Below are 22,424 nucleotides of genomic sequence, written 5' to 3'. Positions count from 1 at the left end.
TGAGACGTGCATTATAAGACTGAGATACAGGTTTAACAGTAATGGAAAGGCTACTTACATTTTTCATAAATCTTCCTATTTAAATAATTACAACACTTTCAATGATTCATCTCAACTGTAGTGGTATCAAGTTGGCATTAATCTTAGAACCTTTCTTCTGCATGGCAACATAAGATTGCTGACATATATGAAGAATCAGATCAGGGTGTAAAAACATGTATATGAGTAGAATAAAAATTTTATTAGTTTTATTAACCAAGAATTACTACTCTCTATTTCTCATTTGAAGATCTTTACATTATTATTATATCTGCTCTCCATTTGTAAGAAAGTTTTTTTTTAAGATATATTTATTTGAGAGACAGAGAAGGAGAGGGAGAATAGGGCAGGGACAGAAGGAGAGGGAGAGAGAATCCTCAAAAAGACTCCTTGCTGAGTGCAGAGCCAAATGTGGGGCCAGATCCCAGGATCCCAAGATCATGACCTGAGCCAAAATCAAGAGTTGGCCACTTAACTGATTGAACCACCTAAGCATTCCCATAAGAAAGTATTTTTTAGATGGTATATTGACCACCACCAACATGTATCCCATGCCAAGGTCTTTACGACGTGGTTTTGAGTCTTCCTGGTGAATGCAAGTGCCACAATGCTCAGCTGTCTTCTCCACATCAGGCTTACTTACCCCATGCCTACTCTTCCCTTGTTACTTCACATATTCTCCTATATAGAACTCCAATTAATTAGTCATTAACATCCAATAACCTAGAATACTTTTTTTTTTATATAAAGGGCATTTCCTGGAAGATCAGAGCATTCAACTGAAATAGTATTTTCCTTTTATATCCAGGATTTTGTAGAACCTTAGATAACTAACAAATCACCTTACATTTCTTGAATTGTTGAATTCAACTCTGTTTCTATTGAATTACAAGAAAATTCAGTATACATCAAAAATGGTTTCCAGGGGCGCCTGGGTGGCTCAGTCGGTTAAAGCCTCGCCTTCGGCTCAGGTCATGATTCCAGGGTCCTGGGATGGAACCCCGCGTCAGGCTTTCTGCTCGGCAGGGAGCCTGCTTCCTCCTCTCTCTCTCTCTCTCTCTCTCTCTGCCTGCCTCTCTGCCTACTTGTGATCTCTGTCAAATTAATAAAATCTTTAAAAAAAATGGTTTCCAAATATTAATCCAATGAGTTCCTCTACAAAGTCATCTTCAATTTCTGAGGCCCCTTCAAAAATCTGAGGAACTAATAATTGAAAAATTATATACATATTTAAAACTTGAAAAAACCAAATACAAGACTTTTTTGGTTAGCAGTTGTTCCATAACTGCATCCCTCTTTGGGAAGCAGGAAAAAAAAACTAAGGTAAGTTTTACAAACACAAATTATTAGATCTTGACCATTCTACTTGTGATTCAGGTCAAGCCAGGTGAGATAGAACAGATTGATACTAACCAAATTCATTGAAGGATATATAAGCCAGATACTGATTTATTAATTTAAAATGAGAAGTTCATCTACCAAGGAAAACAGATACTCGTATCTGTTAGTAGTAATATATCTACCTGTGGTAGGATATATCTACATGGTAAGACAAATTGTTATCAAAATATTGTTTGCTATGTATGGACACAGAGAAGGGAGAATGAGTTGTATGGTCTTTATGTTGCTATCATCAAGCAATGACCACCATATAGACCAATTTTTGAATTATGGAGTCAAAGTCTTCTTTCTAACTAAAATGTTAGAGAGATACACTGAAAGTTTATGATGGTTTTTCACTTTCATGAAAGGCCACTTTTTCAATTTTCCTTCACGTAGAGAATATGCAATAGATTACATTTTAGGGTTTTTTTTTTTTTTTAATTATTTTTGTGGCTTGGTTTGGTTTGGTTCTTACAGATACTTTCCAATCAAATATGTTCTTACTATACCTCAATGTCTCTCTTTGGTGATGATGTTGGATTCCTTCTGTAGATGGCCTACTATTTTCATTATATCAGTTGTTCTTAATTTATTTCTTCACTTACTTATATCTCAAATACCCTTAAAGATATAATATTACAGATCATTCTTAGGAAAACAAATATAGTACACACACAAAAATATTTGCACATTCTTTGCAGTGTTTGACAAAAATCCTAAACTAATTCATGTACCACAGATCTGTCAAACTGGGCTACCTTACCTGTCCAGACCAGATCACACTTACTATTTTCAGAATGAGACAAAATTTCAGGACACAAGAAGGCAAGCATTCAATTCAACTTTTACGTAATTTAACAAATAGGTTGCTGAGCCAATTCCTGGATGTCATCTGAAGGCAGATACAGTCAGAGATGAAATCTGGTCTATGTGGCAGAGATAGCTTTGCTCATGTTGAAGATGGAGGGGAATGAGGAGCAGAGGGTTTTATCTATAATTCCCAGCAAACGAAAAGCTGGTTTTAATATTCTTCTTGCTTTAGTCCAAGCAGAAGTTATGAGTCATGATGATTCACCTACCTTGGAATGCTAAGGAGTGGGGAGGGCAAGTTTCATTCTATTCCATATTAAAAATAGAAAGCAAACAGATATGATTTCTAAGCAGATCATTTTAATAATAGCCAGCAGACAGTATATATTCCCCTCCCAGTTTTAGAAGGAACACAAAGAACTTGATCCATCTTGTTTAGGAAAAATATGCAATAGTTACTCTCTTATGTATTGCCCAGGAAATGGTGTCTTCAGGAGATCTCCAGGCCCACACAGAGACTTTCCTTGGGTCACCTTACAATAGTTTCCCTCATGTAAGTTGGTTTTTCTTCATTTTGCTCAGGCATAAGAGACATAATGTCTAGTTTGGACGGTAGCTTATTGTACTCCTTTTTTTCTTTTTTAAGATTTTATTTATTTATTTGACACAGAGAGAGTGAGAGAGACAGAGGCAGAGAGCCAGCACAAGCAGGAGGAATAGCAGGCAGGGGGCGGGAAGCAGGCTCCCTGCTGAGCAAGGAGCCCAATGTGGTGTTTGATGCCAGGACCCTGGGATCATGACCTGAGCCACTTAACCAACTGAGCCACCCAGGGGCCCTTTATTGCCCTCCTTTTACTTCCCTTCATTGTCCTCCTTTTACTTCCCTTCATTGTCCTTTCATTAAAAAGTAATGGAGATATGTGACTATATCACTTATTATTTTAAAAGAAAATGGCAACTGACTTCCAAATGGTTAAATTAACAACTTTTCAGATGCTTCATATTATTCAAAGAATTAATAATAAAATAACAAAATATATTTTTCTTCTGCTACAGTAAAATTAAATTAAAATTCACAATACAAAAAAAAAAAAAAAGCCTTGATGATGAGCGTGTTGTATAAGACAATGAGACAGATTTGTAAATTATTTATATATATCTTCCAAATACTTAGGGCATTATGCTGGGCTTCTCTGCCTCCGTATTACTCCTCATACTGACTTATTTGTAGATTGTTGGTTTATACTTGAGTGTACCTCATAATTTGAATCTGAATTTCACCCACTTCATTCTGTAGCTACTCTTTCTCCCAAAGGATCAGAAAGCTATACTCTCCCTGGGGCACCTGAGTGGCTCAGTGGGTTAAAGCCTCTGCCTTCAGCTCAGGTCATGATCCCAGGGTCCTGGGATGGAGCCCACATCAGGCTCTCTGCTCAGCAGGGAGCCTGCTTCCTCCTCTCTCTGCCTGCCTCTCTGCCTACTTGTGATCTCTGTCTGTCAAATAAATAAATAAATAAAATCTTTAAAAAAAAAAAAAAGCTATAATCTCCCCATTCCACATTTTCACTGTGTCTAGCTTCTTATCCTTTTTCCATTTGATTGGCTTCTCTTCCTTTTAACCTAGTAGACCTAACATATTTTCAGTCTGGGAAAAGGAGAGGATTCTGTTCACCTTCATATTTGTTTGACCATACTTCTATTGGATTGAATTCCATGAAATGGCCATTTTTCTTAGGTTAAAATGCTGACAATTTATGACAGTTTATCCATAATCTGTTATGTATATTCAGAATAAATACTGAAAAATTGTCAAGAAAAAGGTAGGCCAAGTGCTTGACACATAAAGTCTTTTTTATATGCTATTTATTACTATTATTATTCTTTTCATTTTTATTTAAATCAATTCAGTTCTGTCTATAAAAAGAGTCCGATGTAGATTCTCAGCTGTTCTTAAGGCTGCATGTGCAATGCTTGAATAGTCATTTTATGTTGAGACCTCTGGGGATATGATTCAACATTCTATAGTCATTCCAAACTCATTTTTAAATTGCTCAGTTTGTACATGTGTCATCTTCAGGCTACTTGTTCTATTTGTTATATTTATATCCAGCCATGTTCATAAACTAATGTTATCCTCTTTACAACAACGTAGGAGTGTATAAGTTTTTAAGAAAATAAGTCCAGAGAAAATGTAAAGATCTAGATACATGAGGTATTTTATAATTTCATACTGCAAACATATCAAATATGTTAGCTTATCACTATTTCTGTTCAAATGTACATGGAAAGCATCTGCAGGAAAAATCGTCTTTAAATCCTTTGGATTACTCCCATGTTCTTAACCTATCTCTATATCAGTACATTTTCTGAAGAAGAAAAATCAGTCTCAAAAGATACAGAGAAGCAGAATAAATAATTTCTTCATTAAACTTACGATTATTTCCTTCATCCTGATCAGTTTCAGACCTCAGATTCAGGACTGAATTGATTTGGGCAAAAATTTCATTCAAAGGATAAACTAATTTTAAGGTCCAAACTAAAGTGTTTGCTAAATTAACTGTGGACTTTTTTTATGTGAAATTTCCATGACTGCTTCTGCTAACGAAGTATTGTCATAGAGTATGGGTAGCTTTGGTAACACGCTTGTCATTGCCATAATTAATTCTCACTTGGAACAAGCACAACATTCATCACATTTAGATGGTGCTCTAGCATTCTGTGTCAGAACAGAAGGAAGGCGGTGATTGACAAAATGTTTATGTGACAGATACATTCACCATATAAATACACATCTGATGAACTCGAAAATTAGCCGCCTGTTTGGAATAGTGGTGCATATTTGAAAAGACCAACTTCACAGAAAGGCTATTTTCCACTGCTCATTTCAACTACAAAGAGAATAGTAACATAAAGCTTATACACTAAAACAAAATGATTTACTTTACTCAGCCATTTCAAACAACTGGTGGCAGGAAATAGCAAAAAACTTAAGGACAGACCACTTAAATTCCAATAACATGAAAGGAGTGAAAAAAATTTTTTTTCAATCACAGGGAAAGCCAAACATTTTTGTCTAATGATAATATTTGTTGACTTTTTTTTTTTACTGGATATTAGATATTATGTTGTTTGCCATTTTAAGTATGCATACTTATTTGCGACTATCTTAATCTTCAGAATTAGCAATGCACACGAATTAATTGAGCTATATTTGCAACTCACTGTATCCATAGTTTCCAGGTATAAATTCTCTGTCTCTTCTCCCTGCCTTTCCCATTATGCTTCCCAAAAGATGGCCCACACCCTCTTTCCCCCTTACACAATGCTCAGTTTCTCTGCTCTTTATTTAGCCTTCTTAGCTATGGTTAGTTAGCTATGGTTGTGTAACAAACAATCTCAAAAACAAGTGGCCTCAAACCATAACCACTTACTGTTCATGAATCTGCAGGTTGACTGGGTAGTTCTGCTGACCTGGGTCATGCTCATTTGTTCTCATCTGGGCTTATTTATGTATACACAGGTCAGCTGTAACCTACATCTTCTCATATGACTAGTGGGTGTGGCTGGACATTGGTTGGAGCATGAGGAGTGAGTGGGTCACTGGCCTTTCATCATCCAGCAGGCTAGTCTAGGCTTGCCCTCATAGCAGCTGGGCAGAGAGCAAACAGAGCTTGCAAGGTGTTCTGAACCTTAAGCCTAGAACTGGCCCAGTTCGATTCTGCCACGTTGTTTTGGCAAAAGCAAGTCAAAAGTCTATCCTAGATCCAAGAAGAGGGGACTTAGGTGTCGTGTCTTGGTGGAAGAAGCTGCAGTGTCACACTGCAAGGTCCACTATACAAGACGTGAAGAATTAGAAACATTTTTGCAGTTACCAATTGCATCTCTCTACCATTATTTTTAATACAGTTACAACATCTTTTCAATGTCCATATTCCTATAAAACCAAAGGGATTTTTTTGACTAACTTACACCAGAGAAAGCCAGGCTAGAAACCAGTCAAGGAACAAAGCCAAAAACAGGAGAAAAGTTGTCACACTGTCAATTTATTATATGTGTGTCTTCAAAACCACACACACACACACACACACACACACACAAAGCCTCTCCATGCTACTTGCTTTGATATGAGTCCACATAATTCTGGTGATTGTTTAGAATATGACCCTGGGTCTTAGGGAGTATTTAGAAAAATAATATATTGGTATTTTTTAATGGGGACAATTTCTGTTTTGTAAAATCCTTCCTTTTTTTCTTTTAAAGGATTTATTGTCCTATTGAATTGAACCTGAAAGGAAGTGTAACGTAAAGGGGAAATACAGCATGGATTCTGACATCAGATAGACCTGAATTCAACTTTTACTTCTGCAACTTACTACCTTGTGACTTTAGCCAAATTGCTTGGCCACTCCAACCCCACACATGGGGTTATATGAAAGTGAATATACATACCAGGTATCAATCAATCTTCCCTTTTTCTAATGTATTAGTTTACACTTTGACAGAAGTAAGATGAGAGGGAGAGGAAGGAGACCAAAGAGATTCAACTGAGATTTCCTCAATCTGAAAGAGATTCATAGAACCACATTTCAGCTCTTTGAGAAAAAAATAATTCATTAAAAGCAAAATATTTGAATTAACAGTCTTGATTGAGATTACCAATCTTACACTTAACAAGTTGCATTAAATAACACACTTCTTCAAACATGTTTTCATGCATGAGCATTTAAAGTATTTTCTCAGATTCAACAACCATCCTTAATCCTCTGTAAAGAATATGTCAAAATAAATATAGTATTTCAATCAAACCTGTCTGATAAATTAATAGTTGGCACTTTTGCTTTTATTAGGGTCTATATCTGTTAGCCATGGACTCCTGATTCCTTTGATAAGCCATGACAAAAATGTACTGACAACCCAAGACATGTAGCAAAAATGAACAAACAAGAAATGCTTTAGTGTTTCTTTTATTTAAAAAAAAAAAGATTTTATTTATCTGAGAGAGAGCACAAGCAGTGGGAGCAGCAGAGAGAGAGAAGCAAGATCCCTGCTGAGCAGGGAGCTGGATGTGGGGCTCAATCCCAGGACCCTGGGATCATGACCTGACCCAAAGGCAGACACTTAACCCACTGAGCTACCCAGGCACCCCGATCCTTTAGTGTTTCTGAAAGAATTTTTTTTTTTTTTGCTACAAGATAAAAGAAAACCAATACCTTGGCCACTAAGAAGAGAGTTTGCTTGCATCTTCAATTCCCAAAAGGAAAAACATATCACTGTTTTACAAAGTTAGAAGTCATCTTTTAACATTTCATGAGAAATCTTAACTATCCATGTCCCCAGAGTCACAGTTAATATTGTGTTGCTCTTGGGTATTTTGAGGTGGTTATATACTCTATCCTGTAAGGTTCTTTCATTTATTTCAAAGAATTGATTTGCACATTGTCTACCTCTTCCACCAAATTCAGAGATGCTCCATGATGCTTTATCCCTGTGAGCAGAGAAAAATGCATCCCTGGAGTAAGTGAGGTTTGGAGCTCTGGTTTTTACGGTAGTGGTCCCCAGGAGAAAAATTGCTAGCTAGAAAGGATCAACAATCTTTAATTCTATCAAGAGTTTAATCTTGTAATGAAGCCCAAAAATTCCATTTCTGTTAATAGAAAGAGAACCAGCATGAAATGTAATGCACAAACCATTTGCACTGGCAGCTAACACAGTCACACTGAGCCATCACAGACCCTGCCTAATAAAATTGATTTAATTATGCTGAAGAGAAAGGGGAGGGGATGGACTGAACCAGCCAAGTACAAACAAGGCACCCAACTCCAAATTATGCTGTTGGTAGAGAAGTTCCATGCTTTAAGTGTAGAGCTGAAGTGTTTATCTTTCACTATTCTCAGTCTTAGTGAAAAGCACCTCTCTCCTGCTGGAAGTCTTCCCCATTCTTCCTATGATTTCTCTGGAACAGAACCTCAATTGTACCAATAGGGAAAACAATAACTGATATGCTCATTTCTTTGGACACTCCTTAATGGTCCCGGATATTCACTCTTGTGACTTAGGCTAAAGCATTCTCTACTTACAAAGTCCAGGGAAATTACCAAATGGCAAATGGAGTCGAGCCTCACTTGTTTTCCTTAGGGATCATGTTGTTATCAGAATTGTTAAAAATGAAATTGTACATCTATATCTATATATATCACTTATATAGTGTGTATCTATATAATATTATTCATGTGTATAATGTGTATATACACATACGTGTTATAGAATAAATATATAAGTTGTACATATTACATATGTAACTATTTTATAGAGAGAGAACTGTTACATATTTGTGACATACATGTAACAGAAAGGCAACATGGCAAAGACTGCATTAGAGTCAAGAGACCTGGAACTTTACTACTTATTCAATGTCACCATTTCAGTGGTGGGTGGTAACTTCACTTATAAAACTTACTGAGTGATCTTTCTCTACTGGTAGAGTCCTCATTTATAAAATCAAAGGATTGGCTGAGATAATTGATAAAGTTCCCCTGAGCTCTAAAATTCTATGACCTTAGGTCATTCACTATGAATCTACAAGTTACTTAAAGCCATGGCCAGTATGGCCCAAAACAAAGGCTATATTTTTAAGTAGTTTACAAGGGTTTACAAATAAGGATACAGAGGAAAATATGTAGCCTTATCCAATATTTTATTCGAAGATCCTGCAGCAATTTATTTTATAAAAAATTACATCTTCACAAAAATACACTTCAAAGATATTCCACTTAGAGTTCCTACTTTTTCTCATCCTTTAAATATGCTAGAATCAGAGAAAACATATGAAAATTGATCAGTATTCTTTTCATCCTTCCCTACTTCATACTTTCTGATCTTTTTTTCCTTACTTGCAGATGTCTCACGTGAATATAAGTGTTATTACCTTACCCTTGGACTTCCCATGGAATTAATGAAGTGTTACAATAGCCAATCACAATTTGTGTTTATAGTTTAGAGTCTTGTCAGGCTTATAATTATTTTTTAATGCAGATCTGCTAGTCCGGTAAGTGCCTTCATTATTCTTAGAGAAGAAACTGTTGGTTATGCAGAACTTGTCTTGTCCCTGTTCCTTCCTTCTTGGCCACCACTTGTAGTAAACATTTTTTGCTCCATTTTCATAGAGCTGCCTTCAGTAGGTCATTTATTAGGTAATCACTTGTCTGTGAAAAATCCTAATTACTCCGTGTTTGTCAAAGGGAAGAAAAAAGCATTGCATTTGAATGCTGAATGAGGAGCAAACCAGAATGCAGATGAGTTAACCAGATTTTTTTTAACTTGGTAGATAAAAAATTTGTTAAGTGCACCTAGACTTTGAGGGTTAATAAGAAAAGATACACCATCAGCTGTAGTGAAGATTTTTTTTTTAAAGCGTAGTTTATGGTGTTATCAGTTCAGAGTTAAGGCAAAAGAAAAATAATTTATCAATGCTGCAGGGATATATTTTTGCTGTGGAATCTTAGTGCCCCCTGCTGATCCTCTAAAAGTGCTTTGCATTCACCAAGCCTCCTGATTTCTTTTCTAGAGAGGTATTTTTCTATTATGGCGTTTCCTTTTCAGGGAATAGAGAATCTTTCTTATGTACAACTCCACCTCAACACAACTATCATATTAGTATCTGTGCCTTCTCATAGGAAAACAAGTAATTAAAGATGCTTATTTACCAGTGTTAAAATAAAGGGCAAAGAGTTTGAAATTACTGCTGATATCATAACTGAACCAGCTGCACTTAAGTTAAAAAGAAACAAAGTCATCACCACTTGGAAAGCAGACATTGATAAAAGTGCAAATATACGTAATGAGATTATCGGTGACCAAGATCACAGTCCTGCTTCTGGGTTTGGATGCTTGTTGAAGTGAATTGTTTATGTTCACATTAGTTCAGAACCAGACACAGGCACATCAGACATTAAGACATAATATTTTCCCCAGGGCCATGCATTATTAATAATATGAATTTTGTCCTTATTTTAGTCTTCTCTAAAATGGAGAAGACTATTCTTCTGTGAGAGAAATAGTGCCATTCCTATGAGAGGTGAGGAAAATGAGACTCATAAAGTTGATGTAACTGACTAAAAACACTGTACAACCATTTAATGGCAGAGAATCATCCTCGATTATTCTTAGAACAAAATGGAGCATAAATACATTTTCCACACCTACTCCCCACTCCAACTCAGGATTATTTCAAAGCAAATCACAGACATCTGTAAAAATTGAAGGATTTATCTCTAAAGATAAGCTCTCTCTTTGAAAAACATTTTAAAATCTAGCAGAACCAAGATATATAACCATGCTGTCAATATCCAGCTTCTCTCTATATATTGACTATATCTTTTATTTTCTCTCTCCTAATACTTTTAGCATCTGGGGCATTGCTGACCCTGTAGGGACTCCTCTCCCAGGGTTAGAGATAGTGAACAACTCACCCCGGAGTGTGCTTCTCAAAAGAAAAACAACCCATCCAGAGCACACACCCTCAATCGCCTTTTGTATGGCCTTATCACACTCTGAGACTCACCTCACCTTCCCTAATCACCCTGGGAGCAGGTACCAGACAACATGGGGAAGTCTCCATGCCCCAGAGCCCACTAAAATTATTTAAACTTATCAATTCAAAGCCTGCTGGCCCTGCCTCATTCATTCTTCCCCTTCCAAACCACAATAAGGGCTCTTGTACCCTTTCCATAAGTCTCTTGACCAACCCTGGTGCTTCCCCACATGCCCTTTGTGGTGAGCGATGTTCCCTTCTCTTGTGATCTGTGAGTATAACAATCTTTTTAACGGCAGTCATCTACTGATTTGTTAGCTTTGGTATACATAAATAATAGTAATAGCTATTAAAATATTATCCCACAGTAACCACACGCAGTCTCTTTCCATCACATTTCATGTGGGAAGATAGAACTGATATAAAATAAGTATGCCTTAATCATGGAAATGCTAAATTATGAGGTCAGCAAAGTACAAAGCATTTTTTTACAAGAAGACTAAGGCTCTCTCATTAAATAAAATTGAGTGCCAGTTATTTCCCATCATTAAATGGGTTCATTGACATTCCTGGGTGTCAAAAAGTCATTTCCCTAAACCATCAACTGCCACGGAATTCCTGAGCCATGATAACCCCCAGTAACCCCTTCCAAAAAACGCTCAGACTTTAATAATGTTATGGTGGGTTTGAAGATAAAAGATACTGTGAAGTCAATCAGGCTGAGGTGTTGCAGAAAAGGATGTAAGAAGGGAGAAACTTAGAGGTCCCATTTTCCATATGGCTAAAAAACAACTGATTTGGTTCAATAGGTTTTTAGTAATGGGAACTAATATCAGAGCTCCCATTACTAAGGGAGAAAAGACCATACAGTCTTCTGTGTTATCTAATTTAATACATACCATTCCTTTATCAGTTAGGCTTAAATTATTCTCATTTTATAGATGTGGGAGTCAAGACACAAGCATGGTGAAGAATTTGATGCCATGTTTCAAACCTTGTCTGATGTCGCATACTATGTTTTTCTCGTTAAGCCCCACACAGCCGCAAAAGTCTCAATTTCTTCAGCCAAAGTTGTTTTAATAGAGGTAGTTCCTATATTTCAATTAAAATTTGATATTGGTAATTGGTCATCCTATTTTCAATAATAATGTTGAGTGAAGTTTCAGGTAGTTCTCTGCACAAAACTCAGATTTAATTTTTAGGAAATGTCAAATTTAATCCCAGTATGCAATAATCATCTTCCAGTACCCCTATGTATTATTATTTCCATATCTTTACACAACACAAAGGCAGTATCTACACTCACTAGATTTTATCACTTTCCCAGATAGTCTATTCCAATAGCAAGATCCAGTCCATCACTGGACACCCTCAGTATAAAGTAGGTTATCTGGATTTAAGGTGGAAAAAGGGGGACACCTAATGAAATCTGAATTTCAGATAAGCAACAGATAAGGTTTAGTATAAGTATTTCAATATTTGGGATGTACTTACACACACCAAAAAATATTCATTATTTATCAGAAATGCTAATTTAACTACATTTTATAGTGAAATATTAATTTGTCTGTATTTTTATCTGGCAACCATAGCCCAAAATCTTCCAGAGAACCTGAATTCCTTCTGTATTCCTGAATGTATTCATGAACCAGCACATGGTTCTGTGCTGAGAGAGAAGAAAGCTAAACCCAGAAACCTAGTCCCCAAAGGTTCCTAAAATAAATAATTTCTAATTGTAACACAATTATTTAATTAGTTAATTAATTTTTAAAATAAATAAAATGTCATAAGACTTCTCTAGACTACATTTGTGGACATTTTTACTCTCATGGCTTATCCTGGTTGGAATAGGAAATTTCTGGATTACCTAGAACCAGATGAGCTTCCAGATGAACCTAGGGCAAGGGCAAGATGGCACGGTTATTTGCTTCACTAGCTCATCCCTTGTGTCAACAAGGCCCACTGAACCTCAGAGTTGGCACTCAAAAGTCTTCATAATGGATGGATATAGGGATATAAGGAACACGTCGTGGAAGACAGATTGGAAGGATAATTGTCATTAAGTAAACCAAAAACAAGAAAGATGCATATAGAGCCACTTTTTCATGTCAAAATGGTTTTTATTGTCTCTTTTGCTCGAATTTTAAATCACATTTCCTAGTAACAAACAGCTCAGAGCATCATTATTTTGGAGAAAAAAGTGTTCATATTTCAGATTATTTGGAAAAAGCTTATAGCAAATCCATTATAATCTTTCTGAATTCTTCTTATGGTGATTGTAGCCTCTTGGCATATTAGGTTTTCCTGAACCCACTAGACATGGGAAGAGTCTTTTTGTCAATGCTATTTCCTAAGAGAATAATTCATTTTTTTTTTAATTTTATTTTTTATAAACATATATTTTTATCCCCAGGGGTACAGGTCTGTGAATCGCCAGGTTTACACACTTCACAGCACTCACCATAGCACATACCCTCCCCAATATCCATAACCCCACCCCCCCTCTCCCAACCCCCCTACCCCCAGCAACCCTCAGTTTGTTTTGTGAGATTAAGAGTCACTTATGGTTTGTCTCCCTCCCAATCCCATCTTGTTTCATTTACTCTTCTCCTACCCCCTTAACCCCCCATGTTGCATCTCCTCTCCCTCATATCAGGGAGATCATATGATAGTTGTCTTTCTCCGATTGACTTATTTCGCTAAGCATGATACCCTCTAGTTCCATCCACGTCGTCGCAAATGGCAAGATTTCATTTCTTTTGATGGCTGCATAGTATTCCATTGTGTATATATACCACCTCTTCTTTATCCATTCGTCTGTTGATGGACATCTAGGTTCTTTCCATAGTTTGGCTATTGTAGACATTGCTGCTATAAACATTCGGGTGCATGTGCCCCTTCAGATCACTACGTTTGTATCTTTAGGATAAATACCCAGCAGTGCAATTGCTGGGTCATAGGGTAGTTCTATTTTCAACATTTTGAGGAACCTCCATGCTGTTTTCCAGAGTGGTTGCACCAGCTTGCATTCCCACCAACAGTGTAGGAGCGTTCCCCTTTCTCCGCATCCTCTCCAGCATCTGTCATTTCCTGACTTGTTAATTTTAGCCATTCTGACTGGTGTGAGGTGATATCTCATTGTGGTTTTGATTTGTATTTCCCTGATGCGAGTGATGTGGAGCACTTTTTCATGTGTCTGTTGGCCATCTGGATGTCTTCTTTGCAGAAATGTCTGTTCATGTCCTCTGCCCATTTCTTGATTGGATTATTTGTTCTTTGGGTGTTGAGTTTGCTAAGTTCTTTATAGATTTTGGACACTAGCCCTTTATCTGATATGTCGTTTGCAAATATCTTCTCCCATTCTGTCAGTTGTCTTTTAGTTTTATTAACTGTTTCCTTTGCTGTGCAAAAGCTTTTGATCTTGATAAAATCCCAATAGTTCATTTTTGCCCTTGCTTCCCTTGCCTTTGGTGATGTTCCTAGGAAGATGTTGCTGTGGCTGAGATCAAAGAGGTTGCTGCCTGTGTTCTCCTCAAGGATTTTGATGGATTCCTTTCTCACATTGAGATCCTTCATTCATTTTGAGTCTATTTTCGTGTGTGGTGTAAGGAAATGATCCAATTTCATTTTTCTGCATGTGGCTGTCCAATTTTCCCAACACCATTTATTGAAGAGGCTGTCTTTTTTCCATTGGACATTCTTTCCTGCTTTGTCGAAGATGAGTTGACCATAGAGTTGAGGGTCTATTTCTGGGCTCTCTATTCTGTTCCATTGATCTATGTGTCTGTTTTTGTGCCAGTACCATGCTGTCTTGATGATGACAGCTTTGTAATAGAGCTTGAAGTCCGGAATTGTGATGCCACCAACTTTGGCTTTCTTTTTCAATATTCCTTTGGCTATTCGAGGTCTTTTCTGGTTCCATATAAATTTTAGGATTCTTTGTTCCATTTCTTTGAAAAAAATGGATGGTACTTTGATAGGAATTGCATTAAATGTGTAGATTGCTTTAGGTAGCATAGACATTTTCACAATATTTATTCTTCCAATCCAGGAGCATGGAACATTTTTCCATTTCTTTGTGTCTTCCTCAATTTCTTTCATGAGTACTTTATAGTTTTCTGTGTATAGATTCTTAGTCTCTTTGGTTAGGTTTATTCCTAGGTATCTTATAGTTTTGGGTACAATTGTAAATGGGATGGAGTCCTTAATTTCTCTTTCTTCTGTCTTGTTGTTGGTGTAGAGAAATGCAACTGATTTCTGTGCATTGATTTTATATCCTGACACTTTACTGAATTCCTGTACAAGTTCTCGCAGTTTTGGAGAGGAGTCTTTTGGGTTTTCCACATATAGTAACATATCATCTGCGAAGAGTGATAGTTTGACTTCTTCTTTGCCGATTTGGATGCCTTTAATTTCCTTTTGTTGTCTGATTGCTGAGGCTAGGACTTCTAGTACTATGTTGAATAGCAGTGGTGATAACGGACATCCCTGCCGTGTTCCTGACCTTAGCGGAAAAGCTTTCAGTTTTTCTCCATTGAGAATGATATTTGCGGTGGGTTTGTCATAGATGGCTTTGATACTATTGAGGTATGTGCCCTCTATCCCTACACTTTGAAGAGTTTTGATCAGGAAGGGATGGTGTACTTTGTCAAATGCTTTTTCAGCATCTATGGAGAGTATCATATGGTTCTTGTTCTTTCTTTTATTAATGTGTTGTATCACATTGATTGATTTGCGGATGTTGAACCAACCTTGCAGCCCTGGAATAAATCCCACTTGGTCGTGGTGAATAATCCTTTTAATGTACTGTTGAATCCTATTGGCTAGTATTTTGGTGAGAATTTTTGTATCTGTGTTCATCAAGGATATTGGTCTGTAGTTCTCTTTTTTGATGGGATCCTTGTCTGGTTTTGGGATCAAGGTGATGCTGGCCTCATCAAATGAGTTTGGAAGTTTTCCTTCCATTTCTATTTTTTGGAACAGTTTCAGGAGAATAGGAATTAGTTCTTCTTTAAATGTTTGGTAGAATTCCTCTGGGAAGCCATCTGGCCCTGGGCTTTTGTTTGTTTGGAGATTTTTGATGACTGTTTCAATCTCCTTACTGGTTATGGGTCTGTTCAGGCTTTCTATTTCTTCCTGGTTCAGTTGTGGTAGTTTATATGTCTCTAGGAATGCATTCATTTCTTCCAGATTGTCAAATTTGTTGGCGTAGAGTTGCTCATAGTATGTTCTTATAATTGTCTGTATTTCTTTGGGGTTCGTTGTGATCTCTCCTCTTTCATTCATGATTTTATTTATTTGGGTCCTTTCTCTTTTCTTTTTGATAAGTCTGGCCAGGGGTCTATCAATCTTATTAATTCTTTCAAAGAACCAGCTCCTAGTTTTGTTGATTTGTTCTATTGTTTTTTTGGTTTCTATTTCATTGATTTCTGCTCTGATCTTTATGATTTCTCTTCTCCTGCTGGGTTTAGGGTTTCTTTCTTGTTCTTTCTCCAGCTCCTTTAGGTGTAGGGTTAGGTTGTGTACCTGAGACCTTTCTTGTTTCGTGAGAAAGGCTTGTACCGCTATATATTTTCCTCTCAGAACTGCCTTTGTTGTGTCCCACAAATTTTGAACCGTTGTGTTTTCATTATCATTTGTTTCCATGAATTTTTTCAATTCTTCTTTAATTTCCTGGTTGACCCATTCATTCTTTAGAAGGATGCTGTTTAGTCTCCATGTATTTGGGTTCTTTCCAAATTTCCTCTTGTTATTGAGTTCTAGATTCGAGCATTGTGGTCTGAAAAAATGCAGAGAATGATCCCAATCTTTTGATACCGGTTGAGATTGATTTAGGACCAAGAATGTGATCTATTCTGGAGAATGTTCCATGTGCACTAGAGAAGAATGTGTATTCTGTTGCTTTGGGATGAAATGTTCTGAATATATCTGTGATGTCCATCTGGTCCAGTGTGTCATTTAAGGCCTTGATTTCCTTGTTGATCTTTTGCTTGGATGATCTGTCCATTTCAGTGAGGGGAGTGTTAAAATCCCCTACTATTATTGTATTATTGTCGATATGTTTCTTTGATTTTGTTATTAATTGGTTTATATAGTTGGCTGCTCCCACGTTAGGGGCATAGATATTTAAAATTGTTAGATCTTCTTGTTGGACAGTTCCTTTGAGTATGATATAGTGTCCTTCCTCATCTCTTATTATAGTCTTTGGCTTAAAATCTAATTGATCTGATATAAGGATTGCCACTCCTGCTTTCTTCTGATGTCCATTAGCATGGTAAATTCTTTTCCACCCCCTCACTTTAAACCTGGAGGTGTCTTCGGGTTTAAGATGAGTTTCTTGTAGGCAACATATAGATGGGTTTTGTTTTTTGATCCATTCTGATACCCTGTGTCTTTTGATTGGGGCATTTAGCCCATTAACATTCAGGGTAAGTATTGAGAGATATGAATTTAGTGCCATTGTATTGCCTGTAAGGTGACTGTTATTGTATATTGTCTCTGTTTCTTTCTGATCTACTACTTTGAGGGTCTCTCTTTGCTTAGAGGACCCCTTTCAATATTTCCTGTAGAGCTGGCTTGGTATTTGCAAATTCTTTCAGTTTTTGTTTGTCCTGGAAGCTTTTAATCTCTCCTTCTGTTTTCAATGATAGCCTAGCTGGATATAGTATTCTTGGCTGCATGTTTTTCTCATTTAGTACTCTGAATATATCATGCCAGCTCTTTCTGGCCTGCCAGGTCTCTGTGGATAAGTCTGCTGCCAATCTAATATTTTTACCATTGTACGTTACAGACTTCTTTTCCCGGGCTGCTTTCAGGATCTTTTCTTTGTCACTAAGACTTGTAAATTTTACTATTAGGTGACGGGGTGTGGACCTATTCTTATTGATTTTGAGGGGGGTTCTCTGAACCTCCTGGATTTTGATGCTTGTTCCCTTTGCCATATTGGGGAAATTCTCTCCAATAATTCTCTCCAACATACCTTCTGCTCCCCTCTCTGTTTCCTCTTCTTCTGGAATCCCAATTATTCTAATGTTGTTTTGTCTTATGGTGTCACTTATCTCTCAAATTCTCCCCTCGTGGTCCAGTAGCTGTTTGTCCCTCTTTTGCTCAGCTTCTTTATTCTCTGTCATTTGGTCTTCTATATCGCTAATTCTTTCTTCTGCCTCACTTATCCTAGCAGTCAGAGCCTCCATTTTTGATTGTACCTCATTAATAGCTTTTTTGATTTCAACTTGGTTAGGTTTTAGTTCTTTTATTTCTCCAGAAAGGGCTTTTATATCTCCCGAGAGGGTTGCTTTAATATCTTCCATGCCTTTTTCAAGCCCGGCTAGAACCTTGAGAATCGTCATTCTGAACTCTAGATCTGACATATTACCAATGTCTGTATTGATTAGGTCCCTAGCCTTTGGTACTGCTTCTTGTTCTTTTTTTTGTGGTGAATTTCTCCACCTTGTCATTTTGTCCAGATAAGAGTATATGAAGGAGCAAGTAAAATACTAAAAGGGTGACAACAACCCCAGGAACATATGCTTTAGCCAAATCAGAAGAGATCCCAAATCGTGAGGGGGGAGAAAGAGGATAAAAAGGGGTTCAGAAAGAAAAAGAAAAAAAAAAGAAACTATTAAAAAAAGAAAGCCGATAAAGAAAAAATAAAAAAAGTAAAATATATATATATTAGATAAACTATTTAAAAAACGTTAAAAAATAAAATGGTAAAAGTTAAAAAAAATTTAGCAGAAGTAGAGAAAAAAATTGAAAAAGAAAAAAAAATTAAATTGACTGCAAGGCTAAAGAATCATGGGGAGAAAACCATGAGTTCCGTGCTTTGCTTTCTTCTCCTCTGGAATTCCGCCGCTCTCCTTGGTATTGAAACTGCACTCTTGGTAGGTGAACTTGGTCCTGGCTGGGTTTCTTGCTAATCTTCTGGGGGAGGGGCCTGTTGTAGTGATTCTCAAGCGTCTTTGCCTCAGGCGGAGTTGCACCACCCTTACCTGAGGCCAGGCTGAGTATTCCGCTTGGGTTTACTGGGTTTGCTTTCGGGAGCTTTTGTTCCCTGAGCGCTTTCCATAGAGTTCCGGAGGACGGGAATGAAGATGGCGACCTCCCGGTCTCCGGCCCAGAGGAGCCGAGAGCCCGGGGCCCCACTCCTCAGTGCACCCTCAGAGAACAGCGCCCAATGACTCCCGTCACCCTGGCCTCTGGCCGCGCTCCAAGCTGACCGAGCCTGCGACCGGTTCAAGGTAACCCCGAGCTTAGAGCTCACTCCTCAGCTCTGTCTCTGTAGCCAGCTTCCCCGTTCTAATACCGGTAAGCTCTGCGACACTCAGACACCCCCGATCCTTCTGTGACCCTGTGTGACCTGAGGCCGTGCTGACCCCGCCTGGGCTTCAACCCCGTTAAGTCTCTGGAGCGATGTCCCTCAGCAGAACAGACTTTTAAAAGTCCCGATTTTGTGCTCCGTTGCTCCGCCACTCGCCGCTCGCCGGGAGCCGACCCCTCCCCCCGCGGTCTATCTTCCAGTCACTTTGGATTCACTTCTCCGCCAGTCCTACCTTTCAGAAAGTGGTTGATTTTCTGTTTCTAGAATTGCTGTTCTTCTCTTCAATCTCCCGTTCGATTTGTAGGTGTTTGCAATCTTTAGATAAGCTATCTAGCTGATCTCCCGCTACCTGAAGTAGTCTCAGCCTGCTACTTCTCCGCCATCTTGACTCCTCCCCTCGAGAATAATTCATTTTTAAAGAAAAATATAATTTATTTGTCATAATTCAGACTGCCATTGCTGCACTTTACCAACAAATATTTCATGATGTCTTTTTTTTTTTTAACTTTGAAAACTTGTAACTTGGTTCAATTAAGGTGAACCTTTCAACTGAAACATGAAAATGGCAACCTACTATCTCACAGTGTTAAAAAGGGTTCTGACTTGAGGGAATATTGGTGGTTTGGAGACATCCATCTTAGTATGTATTTCTAGAACAGTGACTATCATATTGTTCCACTTGCCAAAATGTCATGAATTTAAATCTGGCCTCAGAAAATACCATCAATGTTGGTTGTGAAATTTCCTTTGGGTTAAATGGGAGAACAGTATTGCATGCTCTCTTTTGCGCAAGACTGTTATTATTAGAGCAATTTAAATTTTAAAAAAATCAGTTTTCTGGGCCAATCATATACTCAGAATGCCTTTTTTACAAACTCCAAACTAGTTGAGTCAATGAAGACACTTCAAGAGTTTAAAAGGCAAATGGTTTCTTATAACTGACTTTAAAAATTGGATTTAGAGCTCTTCCCCAACCAAGGAGGTCATCATCCAAGATCCTCCCAGATGAGCTTAGCATAGGTAGTAGTATTAAGAAGGCATTCACTCAGGGCTTCCTGGGTGGCTCAGTAGGTTAAGCCTCTGCCTTCAGCTCAGGTCATGATTTCAGGGTCCTGGGATTGAGCCCTGCATCAAGCTCTCTGCTCAGCAGGGAGTGCTTCCCCCTCTCTCTCTGCCTGCTTCTCTGTCTACTTGTGATCTCTCTCTGTCAAATACATAAGAGTCTTTTAAAAAAAAAAAAGGCATTCATTCTTCTTGTTTAAATTTTATTGGTTCTGGAAAATTGTTATTTTTCATTAAAATATTTTATATTAACATGTCATTTTTTTTTATTATTGATAAATAAATATTTTTTAATTTCTTAGGTTTAATCCTTAGTGTTGTAAGTACCAGTAGAGATAATCCCTTTAACCAAAAAAATAAATAAATAAATAAATAAGGTAAAAAAGAAGAAAAAGCTTTCTGGGGTGCTTAATCATTTTTAATTGCATACAAGTGCCTTGAGAACAAAAATCTACTCTAGAACATGTGAAATTTTTTGCCAAATAAGGTACTTTGAGAAGCTGCATTACTTTTTTAGAGTATTATTTGCACTAGTAAAAAACAAGTTTCCTCAATATCATCTCAAGCAAGTACCCAAGATATATATACATACATACACATGTGTGTGTATTTGTTTCTTATATACATTTAAATTTTTTTAAGTCTTTCCATGTCTATTAAGCAACTTGAGTTTCTCTTCTCCATAAAATATCCCAAGGTTTTTGTTCTCAACTAAACAACACAAATCACTTGCTTTGGGGAGAAAGGCACTTGGAGGGGTAAATTTCTAAACAAATGCTTCCCCAAAAATATGTTATTATACTGGAGCGCTTGCTACGTAGTCAGTGTGGAGTCACCTTCCTGCCACAGTGCAAGCCAATGGATTTGGGATCCCACCACTGCCTTGAGACTGGGGCCATGTTCCCATGGTTCATCCACTTTCACCTCCACTTTCTTTAAGAAATAATAGAACCTGGAGGGAGAAGTCAGAGGAGAGGCCAGCATTCTCTAGCTGGCAGAAGAGAAGAAAGAAGAAGCAAAAAGTGAGGACAGGTATTAAGTCGTTCTGGGGGAAATAACTCCTGGTCACCTGCCATTTCTTCTTTTTGTGAAAACAAGAGACTAGGAGTAAGTGCTAAATGCTTAACTGCTCTTTTCCCTCCTCATTCCACCACCAGCATCTGCCAAGCTGTCTCTGCTCCACGTTGTTTCCTCCACATTCTCTATCTGACTCCTCTGTTCTCATCTTTTCTTACTTTTTCCTAAAAGTTTTAATCACTTTTATTGAGGTATAATTTATATTCAGTAAAAGTTATCCCTTATCATTGTGCAAATCAATGATACATGAAAAACTTATGCCATTATGTAATCACCATCCTAATCTAGACAAAATAGATATCATTCCAGAAAGTTCCCTCGTGGCCCATTACATTCAATCTTTTCCTCTACTTCTAGCCCAAATACTGGACATTCACTTGTTGTTCCTTCATTGCAGTGTGCCTTTTCCAGATTTTCATTTAATGGAATCACAAAATATGTTGTCTTTTTTGTCTAACTTCTTTCACTTGGCTTAAGTCACTTGAGATTCATCGATATTGTTGTGCGCACCAGTAGTTTATTCCTTTTTATTGCTGAGCAGTATTCCATTGAATGGATATAGAATGGTCTGTTTATCCATTATCTGTTGATGAACAGTTGAGTTCCTTCCAGGCTGGGCTATTACAAATAAAATTATTAAAGACATTCACGGAAAAACTTTGTAAAAACATGTGTTTTTATTTTTCTTGAGTAAATACCTATGAGTAGGATTACTGAGTTGTATGGGAAGTATATGTTTAACTTTTTTAAAAAATTTATTTAAATTCAATTTAGTTAATATGTAGTGTATTATTAGTTTCGAGGGTAGAATTTAGTGATTCATCATAGTGATTCATCATATAACACTCAGCGCTCATTACATCAAGTGCTCTCTTCAATGCCCATTACCCAGTTACCCTCCACCCACCACCCCTCCAGCAACTGTCTGTTTCCTAGAGTTAAGAGTCTCTTGTGGTTTGTCTCCCTCTCTGTCTTTATCTTCTTTTCTTTTTCCTTCCCTTCCCCTGTGTTCATCTACTTTGTTTCTTAAATTCCCATATGAGTGAAATCATATGCTATTCGTTTTTCTCTCACTGACTTGTTTCGCTCAGCATAATACCCTCTAGTTCCAGTGTTCTCAAATTTTCTTATGGCAAAAAATTTTTCTACCAAGTATTTTCCTAGTTTTTCTCTTCCTTCACTTGTTTGTTTCTTTCCTTTTTC

The 22,424-nt window shown here is 37.3% G+C and overlaps 1 long non-coding RNA gene across 1 annotated transcript; it reads left to right on the top strand.

Annotated features, from left to right (window-relative positions):
- The first annotated feature begins 11,422 nt into the window (after nucleotides 1–11,422).
- LOC125092995 (uncharacterized) lies at nucleotides 11,423–12,472 on the top strand. The gene is made up of 3 exons (XR_007125126.1): nucleotides 11,423–11,503; nucleotides 11,704–11,847; nucleotides 12,355–12,472. It is a non-coding gene; the product is annotated as an uncharacterized LOC125092995 (long non-coding RNA).
- Nucleotides 12,473–22,424: the final 9,952 nt, after the last annotated feature.

This window comes from Lutra lutra, chromosome 1 (genome assembly GCF_902655055.1).
Source record: "Lutra lutra chromosome 1, mLutLut1.2, whole genome shotgun sequence".
Lineage (NCBI taxonomy): Eukaryota > Metazoa > Chordata > Mammalia > Carnivora > Mustelidae > Lutra > Lutra lutra.
The sequence above is the reverse complement of the archived record's forward strand: the minus strand, read 5'-3'. Positions and strand labels throughout refer to the sequence as shown.